We start from the raw sequence: 8,272 nt of genomic DNA, 5'->3' as shown, positions 1-8,272 counted from the left end.
CCAAGTATTATAAAGTTGCCCTGATGTGCAGGGTCATATACAACACACAACATTTTTTAGAACAACTCTAATGCAAATGCTTTATATACAGGTCACCCATAGTCTGCCATTCCACTACCTGCAGGAAGACTCTTCTAGCCCCCTGTTATACCTCTTTAATGTCACTGTTTTATTTAGTTACAAATATCCAGTGTGTCCAGAAAAAAAATTAAATGTGAGACGTTTGTCTTATTACCCTGCCACCATAATTATATGCCTGCATTATGGTAAGTATGTTGCTACTTATGTCCCTGGTGCCCAACTGGAGGCCCGAGGGCCACATGGAGCTCTTTGTTGTTTGAAGTGTGACCCTTGGGCCCCTGCACTCAGTAGAGGGAGCACTTATTTTTAAAGGGGTCTTTAATAACAGTAATCTTTAGCAGTCTCATGTAACATGTCCCCCAGTCTCTGACTGTCTCCTACAGCATGACATCAGTCCCCTACCACTCCTGTAGAACAATCTCTGTCCATTTCCTCTAGTAGGTCTCCAGTCTAGGACAGCCTTTTGTTGTATTACATATAATAAATATTATATGGGTCCCTTTGGATATATCAGGGGCCACATTTGGGGTCCCTGTATACCTTGTAAGTTGACAACCACTGACTTATGTCCTTGATGTGAACCTCTTCTTTGCCCATGAAGAGTGAAGCAATAAGTTCATGTGGGTTTTTCCTGTTCCCCCGCTGTTTATATCCACCTTTCTTTGCTCTCCTTCTTCCCCTTTCACTCTGCAAAGCAAAGTACAAAATCCTGTGAAAGTACTACTCAGGGGTGGACCTACCGCTGCATCAGGGCCCGAGCCTGGGAAGGCCCAGTATCCGATCTAACACAGCCCCGGGCAGAGATGGGGGCGCCAGCCGGCCGCCGGATACCATTGAATCAGTAACCGGCGCTGGCGGGCCCCCCCAGCTCTGCGCCGGGAGTGTCAGATGATCAGATGGGTATCCAGCCGCCGACGGGCCCCCCTATCTCTGCACCAGGAGTTTTGTATGATCCGATACTCCCAGCACAGAGATGATGGGGCACGCTGGCCGCCGGATACTGAGGAGGGAGCCGAGAAGGAAAAATCCTACAGGCACTTTACGGGGCAGCCCTGTGCCTTGGCCGTGAAGACCCAGCAAGCAGCTGCCTGAGCACACGGGCGCGCTGTCTCTGACATACACTGGGGTATTTTTCTGCAGCCTTCCCCCACCAGATAACAGTTGAAGACCAGCCAACTGTAGAGGTAAAGGTAAGTAATTAAATAAAATGATTATTATTTGTAGCCCAACTGATGGGCATGCTGTATAAAGTACTGCTGGTATTAGTAGTGCTCTATAGCATGTGCCCTTCTGCATTGCAGCAATGCAGAATGGCACCCTCTATAGAGGACTACAAATCTCAGCAGTACTTTATACAGCAATGCTATTTTTTTCTATTTTTCCAACAATTTTTTTGTGGTTGCTTCAGGTGGTGTGGATTGGGGGGTTTGTGTTTTTTTTTGGGTGGTGGGGGGCCTGAAAAGAAAAACATCTTGCACCAGGGCCCTTTGTTCCCTAGGTCAAGCACTGGTGCTACTATTATCTGGTTGGAGCATACAATGGGTTAAGGACTTTCCCCCACCCCCATGTGTTAGAGCCTTGCAATTGACCACTCAGACACCCAGTACTGTATTGTGGAAGGAAGAGGAGAGTCTCACATTCTCTCCTTACCTTCTCCTGAACAAACTGTTCTCCTGACTGTCACCCTTGTCCAATGGCTTCAGTACATTTTGAGTCACTGACTAGAAACAAGTATGCAGACTGAGAGCTCTGGCTCCTATGGACGTGCATTTATTCAGCCATTTATGGGCAGGCATCTGCAGAACACTTGTGAAATCTGTCAAACCCAAATGGAACATCTATAAATAAGTCCAGGTTGTTGGTTGTTGGTCTCGCTGCAGTAATGTATACGGTATAAGCTGGGTGCCTCCCCAACCCTGGGGCCCCATTCACACTTGTGCTGAGTGTCTTTGGTCGTTTTTCAAGCGTTTCCTTTATTGAGTGTTTGTACAGATATTGTAGTGCGCATTTCAGGCTTGAGAGTTTTTTTTAATTATTATTGTGAGCCAATGGAAATCTAGTTGCTAAGCAAGAAAAAGCATGAAAAGTGTTTTTCAGGTGCCCCCGTTGATGTCTATTGGGGCCAAAATACGCGACTTAAAAAAAGCTCATATACTGTTTTGAGCAACATGCTTTGAGCTTCAAGCAACACTACGCTCAGGTATTAACGGACACCATTGAATATAATGTAAATTCTAGTGTTTGCCATTGAAGCGCTTCTGGTGAAGCTTCAAATCACACTTTAAACCACTCAGGTGTGAACGCAGACTTAAGAAGTTCTATATAGAACCAGCAGAGATTCCCCGACTATAGAGCTACAAGTTCTGTAGAAAGGATAGATCAGAAATAATTTGTCATTAAAAAAACTGCTGCGGGTATTACCGGCAACCTACCTAATACCCTGCTTGTCTGACCTCATGATAGTCCAAAGCTTGCCTGCCCCTTCTTGCCTCCTTCAGGCTCTTATTGGCCAGTAAGGCACCCCATCATAGTGCCTATTTTTTCTGACTTAAAGGAAATCTAGAGAAGAGATGGACCCGCTCCCCATCGCTAGCCCAGATAGCAACATCAGAAATATAATACAAAATAGAGCCTAAAGGTAGTGCTGGGTTTTCTGATTAGAAAGCCCAACATGGTTTACAAAGTTTAAACCCGCCAATAAATGTTATGTATGTTAAATGTATATGAAATGTTTTGTTAAAAAAAAGATTATTTATCAATCGTTTAAAAAGTATCGGATGCTGAATAGGTTCCAGAATGTTTTTTTTTTTGCATATAACCCAAATAGTTATTTTTGTTTACCTGTCTATTTTTTTCTGACTTAAAGGAAATCTAGAGGAGAGATGCACCCCAGCCCCTCCCTATCGCTAGCCCAGATAGCAACATCTCAAATATAATAACAAAATAGAGCCTAAAGCTAATGCTGGGATTTCTGATTGGAAAGCCCAACATTAGGGATGCACCGATACCAAGTACCGTACAAGGTACAAGTACAAGTACAGATACTTTTCCAGCTCCAAGATTAGAATAGAGAAAAATGCAAAAGTTAGGAGGCAGCTGTCATTTGTAAGGAGCACACGGAGCTCCTGGGATTTGCACATCTCTGTTTTAATGTATGATTTTGTTTTTATAAATATATATAAGTGATGCACCGATACCATTTTTTCAAATACAAGTACTGATACTTGTCCAAGTCCTCCCAGATACAAGTACTGATACATTTTTGTTTATTGTCATGTGACAGTTTTTCTAAAACAATACAGACTAATGATTTCAGGACAGTGGTGGAGCGCCAGAGCCAGGTCCCAGCTGCAACCGCTGCAACCCTGGTAGTTTTCATGAAAATGCAGAGTATCGGCACTGGTATCTGAACTGGTATCTGTGCATCCCTACCCAACACGGTTTACAAAGTATACATCTGCCAATAAATGTTCTTGTCTTTGTAAAATACATATTTTATATAAATAGTTTAAACTTGATATAAAACATTGGCTTATAAAAGAAAATAAAAATGTGACCAAAAACCAATAGGGCCAATTCACAGGTATGCATTGCGGTAATTAAGTAAGTGTATTAAGTAAGTTTTATTGTGTATTACTGATTCGCATGTTGCCGTGTGTACTGGTCGCTCATTCAGAATGAATGCAATGTGCCCGTTATATTCATGTTTTTTTTTAAAGTAATACAAATTCAGCTGTCAGCATCATCAGACTGTGTGGAGCAGTACACATTATTGGCATTAATATTAAACAAAGAGCTGATTTATAAAAACTGGAGGTGTTGCCCCATAGATACCAAACCGGCTTTTGCTTTCTATGAAAACAAGGAGCCTGTGCGGCTGCCCTGGCAGTAGCTCCAGTTTTCCGGAATCAGTTTGAGATTTCATCCAAGTAAAGTGGAGGTAAAGCGCTGGGATTTGGCCACTTCACTAAAAAATACAGATCTGCCTTTTTAGTGATTGAGAAAACTCAATGAAGCCAACAAGCCAACTGGATGACGTTGCTACGAACAAGGCCAGGCAAACTTCACTGACAAAAAGTCATTGCAGATTAATGAAGTCAGCGCTCGCTGGAAAGCACACATATCAAAAGGATCTGGCAGTAACCAAAATCCATCCAGCATGCTATTCAGCTATTCACTGTGAAATCATGATGCATGTTCACATTGGAGGTGAGGAGATTAAGGGGGGATATGATTTCCATATACAAGATGTTCAATGGTGGCAGCAACATTAGGGACAAACTATTTAAAATGAACTCCATTACAAAAACTAGAGGCCACCACCTAAAATTGGTGGAAAATAAATTCCAGCACAAGGGGCGAAGAGGCTTCTCCACAGTTAGAGCGGTTAGGGTCTGGAACTCACTGCCGCAGACAGTGATTTCAGCAAATAATGTGGAATTGTTCAAGAAACTTTTGGAGGATTTCCGGAGGGACCGTAATATACAGGGGTACAAGTAATATACAGGGGTACAGGTACTCCTAAGAATGAGATCCTATAGGTTGGACTTGATGAACTAATGTCTTTATTCAACCTCAAATACTATGTAACTATATGCCAATCGCATTAAAATAATAAAACGTTGAACTAGACTGAGTCTGCGGGGTCCATGACAGATCAGCAGTTATTAAAAGGGCATTTAAGAAAAACACGTTGCAATTCCCGACAACAACTTATACGATTTATTGTCTTATTCTTCAGGTAAGGCTCCCATCCACCTCCAATCAATGGAAGTACGGTATATTATCAAAAAGTCCTGCATGCAGCTCCAAGTTACAATGCTTTATTATAAATAATTCCACACACAGTTCACATAATGCAGGTCGCCTATGTGTTTCAGATGCAAACTGACTTAATTATAGCCTGTCCGAGGCTGCAACGTGTAAGCAATTTGTATTATGTGAGCTGTATGTGGAATCATTTCTAACAAATCATTGGAACATCGAGCTGTGTGCAGGACCTTTTGCTAATAATTTTCCAGTGCAGGTTTCAATCTGATTGGCTGATGTGAATTAAAGCACTAAGACATCTGCAGCTTTCCTATTCCTCCCCATAGACTCCACAAATACTCACCTATCTCCTGGAGCAAAGTCCCAGAGAGTCCATTTGGGCACTTTCTTCACAACCACACCTCTGTGCCATAGTGGTTCTGTGTGAGGCAGAGGCATTGATTGGCTGAACAAGAGGTGGCAACCAATCAGAGCCTCCTACTTGTAATGAAGAATCAGAAGTGAAGACAGCGGTCAGTTGGGCTGGGAGGGACCAAGCTCTAAATGACAGGTATAGGTATATATTTGTTATATACGGTCTAGCTTTTAGTATGCAGCACCATGCACGAGCTGTGGCCCTTATGTCATTTTCTGACTTTATAGCCCTGCTATAAACAAAAATTTAAGTCTATAAAAATAAACTTAAAGATAAAAAATAGAATGTTATTTGCTTAAAGCTGAACTTTGGCCATAAAAAACTGAGCTCTGAGAGGGAGCCAGCAGGTCCTACCCACTACATGCTGCCTGCAGAAAACTACAGAAGGGGGCAGAGACAAGACCACTCACCCTGCACAAGAAGAGGGAGCAGCAGTGCCTGGTCTTTATTAAAGGAGGGGGCAGAGACAAGACCAGTCACCCTGCACAAGAAGATGGAGCAGCAGTGCCTGGTCTTTATTACAGCAGAGAGCGGAGACAAGACCAGTTACCTACGAAAAAGCTAATCACACTCCAATTCGATGTCCATTCAACTTGTTTATTCGCTGAAGTGGTATAACATCTTAATGCAACGTTTCAGAACCCAGCGGTTCTTTCATCAGGCAAATAAAACAACTGTTTTATTTGCCTGATGAAGGAACCGCTGGGTTCTGTAACGTTGCAAACAACTGTTTTATTTGCCTGATGAAGGAACCGCTGGGTTCTGTAACGTTGCATTAAGATGTTGTAGCACTTCAGCGAATAAATGAGTTGAATGGACATCGAATTGGAGTGCAACTAGCTTTTTCGTTGGTTGTATATTGTCTGCAGAGGCATCTGCTGCTACTCCGGCACCCGTCCTGTATATTGGGCTATCTACCGTCAGGAGTGCGATGGGATCGATTGGATTTTGAAGACCAGTTACCTGGCGCAAGAAGAGGGAGCATCAGTGATTGGTCTTTATTACAGGAGGGGGCAGAGACAAGACCAGTTATCTGGCACAAGAGGGAGCAGCAGTGACTGGTCTTTATTACATTACATTCACACTGGATTACTGCACAGATCCGGAATAAATACACAAAGCTCGCCAAGTAAGAATACACAAGGCTCTTGTATTTAGACAACAGTTCAGCCTTCATGTAAAAATCATCATTGTGTGTTAGTGTTCTGAAAACCTGGTTTCCCTTTATAGTTTGCACTTATTTATGTCTATAGGGGCTGCCGTGTCTGCTCATGCAAGCTCTGCTTCCTACTTAGTAGTGCTGCACAGTGACGGTGTCTTTCTGTTCATCTCGCACTGCACATTTATCAGCCTGGGGTCTGGTTGAAAGTAATACACTTGTATATCTCAGATAATTTATCTCTGCGGGTGCTGATCGGGGAACATAAGTGACTGAAGTGCAATACAGACAGCCACTATTAGGAGAATTAATAGTGTACTGCAAGCATGTAAAAATAGGAAAGTCACGTTGTTATGACTTATAGTAAACACGTCAAGACAGGAATGGCTGCCAAATCAGCTGCTGAAGAGCTCTATGTATTCTCACACACTGGACAAAACAATATCAAATTCCAAGGCATTACAGTCCTGTTACATGTTCTCCCTTAGTAAGCCCTGACGAAGGGGGTATTTGTAGGTGTAGCCAAATCAGATGCTGAACAGATGAAGAACTGTACAAATTTCAATTCATCACAGTTGTGATACATATTCTCCTTCAGTAAGGACTGATGAGCCCTTTAAACATGTTGGCTATCTAAATACTGTCCCCTCAACCCTACATTGAATAAAGATGTATCTGGACTATTAAATGGAGTGTGGCACTTCACTTTTCTGCAATCTGACAGTATAAACCAAAGCGACAGTGGAGATCCCCGGAATGTAGAAGCTTCCTGCCCGGTAGCCAGATCTTTCACATATTGACTCTTTCACCCACCCACACCAAAAGGACCTTGCAGGGCCAATGATCTTATTCTACTTCTTTCCAGGACATGAATAAGGGAGCTTCCATCATTTTTAAAGGTTCAGATCCTAGGCCTGTCATCGCACTTGGCGAGTGAAGGGTCAAGTCACCTGCTATACACATGTTTGAGTCAATGACTCACCATTAATAAAGGAGTGTTGCGATGACAACACTAGAGTCTGCACAAACAGGTCAGCAATGGCAACCCCCCCACACACACATTTTTTTTTGTCCTTTCTGATAATAGCTTGCTACATGCTCACTTAAAACACAACGTAGTTTCCCCTTTTAACACTAAGAGGTCTATTTATGTTTCACACAAGATTCACTCAACTTTCATAAACTGTTGAAGGTGCCTGCTGCACGCCATACAATGTTGTGTAACCAATGTAATCAAGATAGGTGCTCGAAGTGACCACCACGGAACCCTGGAGAGCTGAAGATAGGTCACCGGCACTCCAAAATGCAAAGATAGTATCATTTATGGCAAACCAGGTCACATATACTATCTATACATGTTGAGCGCTGATGACCTTTCTTCACATCACACAACTTTCACACATTTACCTAATTATATTCCAATTAGAAATTACATGAATCCTGAGTGAAAGTTGTGTGAATCTAAACAGACGCCTAATAGTTGTACATACAGTGTCAAATCAGCTCTAGTACAGAGGTTGGTCTACATATCATTGTCCTTTGTAATCTGACTGCATCAAAGGCTTCTGCTGCAGTTGGATTTCAAAGTGCACTATACCACTCAAGGGACCATTCTAAAGTCTTGCATGCAATATATACTACATCTGCACCATTTTCTCCCAACATACGAAACTTAGGAGCTCTATAGTGTGCTCTACAGGATAGGGGCACCCCTTGATCCGTGTCATGACAAGCCAAAGCATTTAGTATTGCAAATGCATTTCACATAAAGTCCATGCACAGTAAAGTCAATAATACAGCACAATATTAACCGTTAGTGTTTTGGTTTTTTTTTTGCAGGCCTGAAA

The 8,272-nt window shown here is 42.4% G+C and overlaps 1 protein-coding gene across 1 annotated transcript in view; it reads right to left on the bottom strand.

Annotated features, from left to right (window-relative positions):
* The window catches only part of TMEM240 (transmembrane protein 240), a 59,276-nt gene that overhangs the window by 41,099 nt on the left and 9,905 nt on the right, over positions 1-8,272 (bottom strand). The gene's annotated exons all lie outside the window — the stretch shown is intronic.

The sequence above is a fragment of the Nanorana parkeri genome, unplaced genomic scaffold, assembly GCF_000935625.1.
Source record: "Nanorana parkeri isolate BGI_ZX_2015 unplaced genomic scaffold, ASM93562v1 scaffold573, whole genome shotgun sequence".
Classification (NCBI taxonomy): Eukaryota; Metazoa; Chordata; class Amphibia; order Anura; family Dicroglossidae; genus Nanorana; species Nanorana parkeri.
This window is presented reverse-complemented; position numbering and strand designations above follow the sequence as displayed.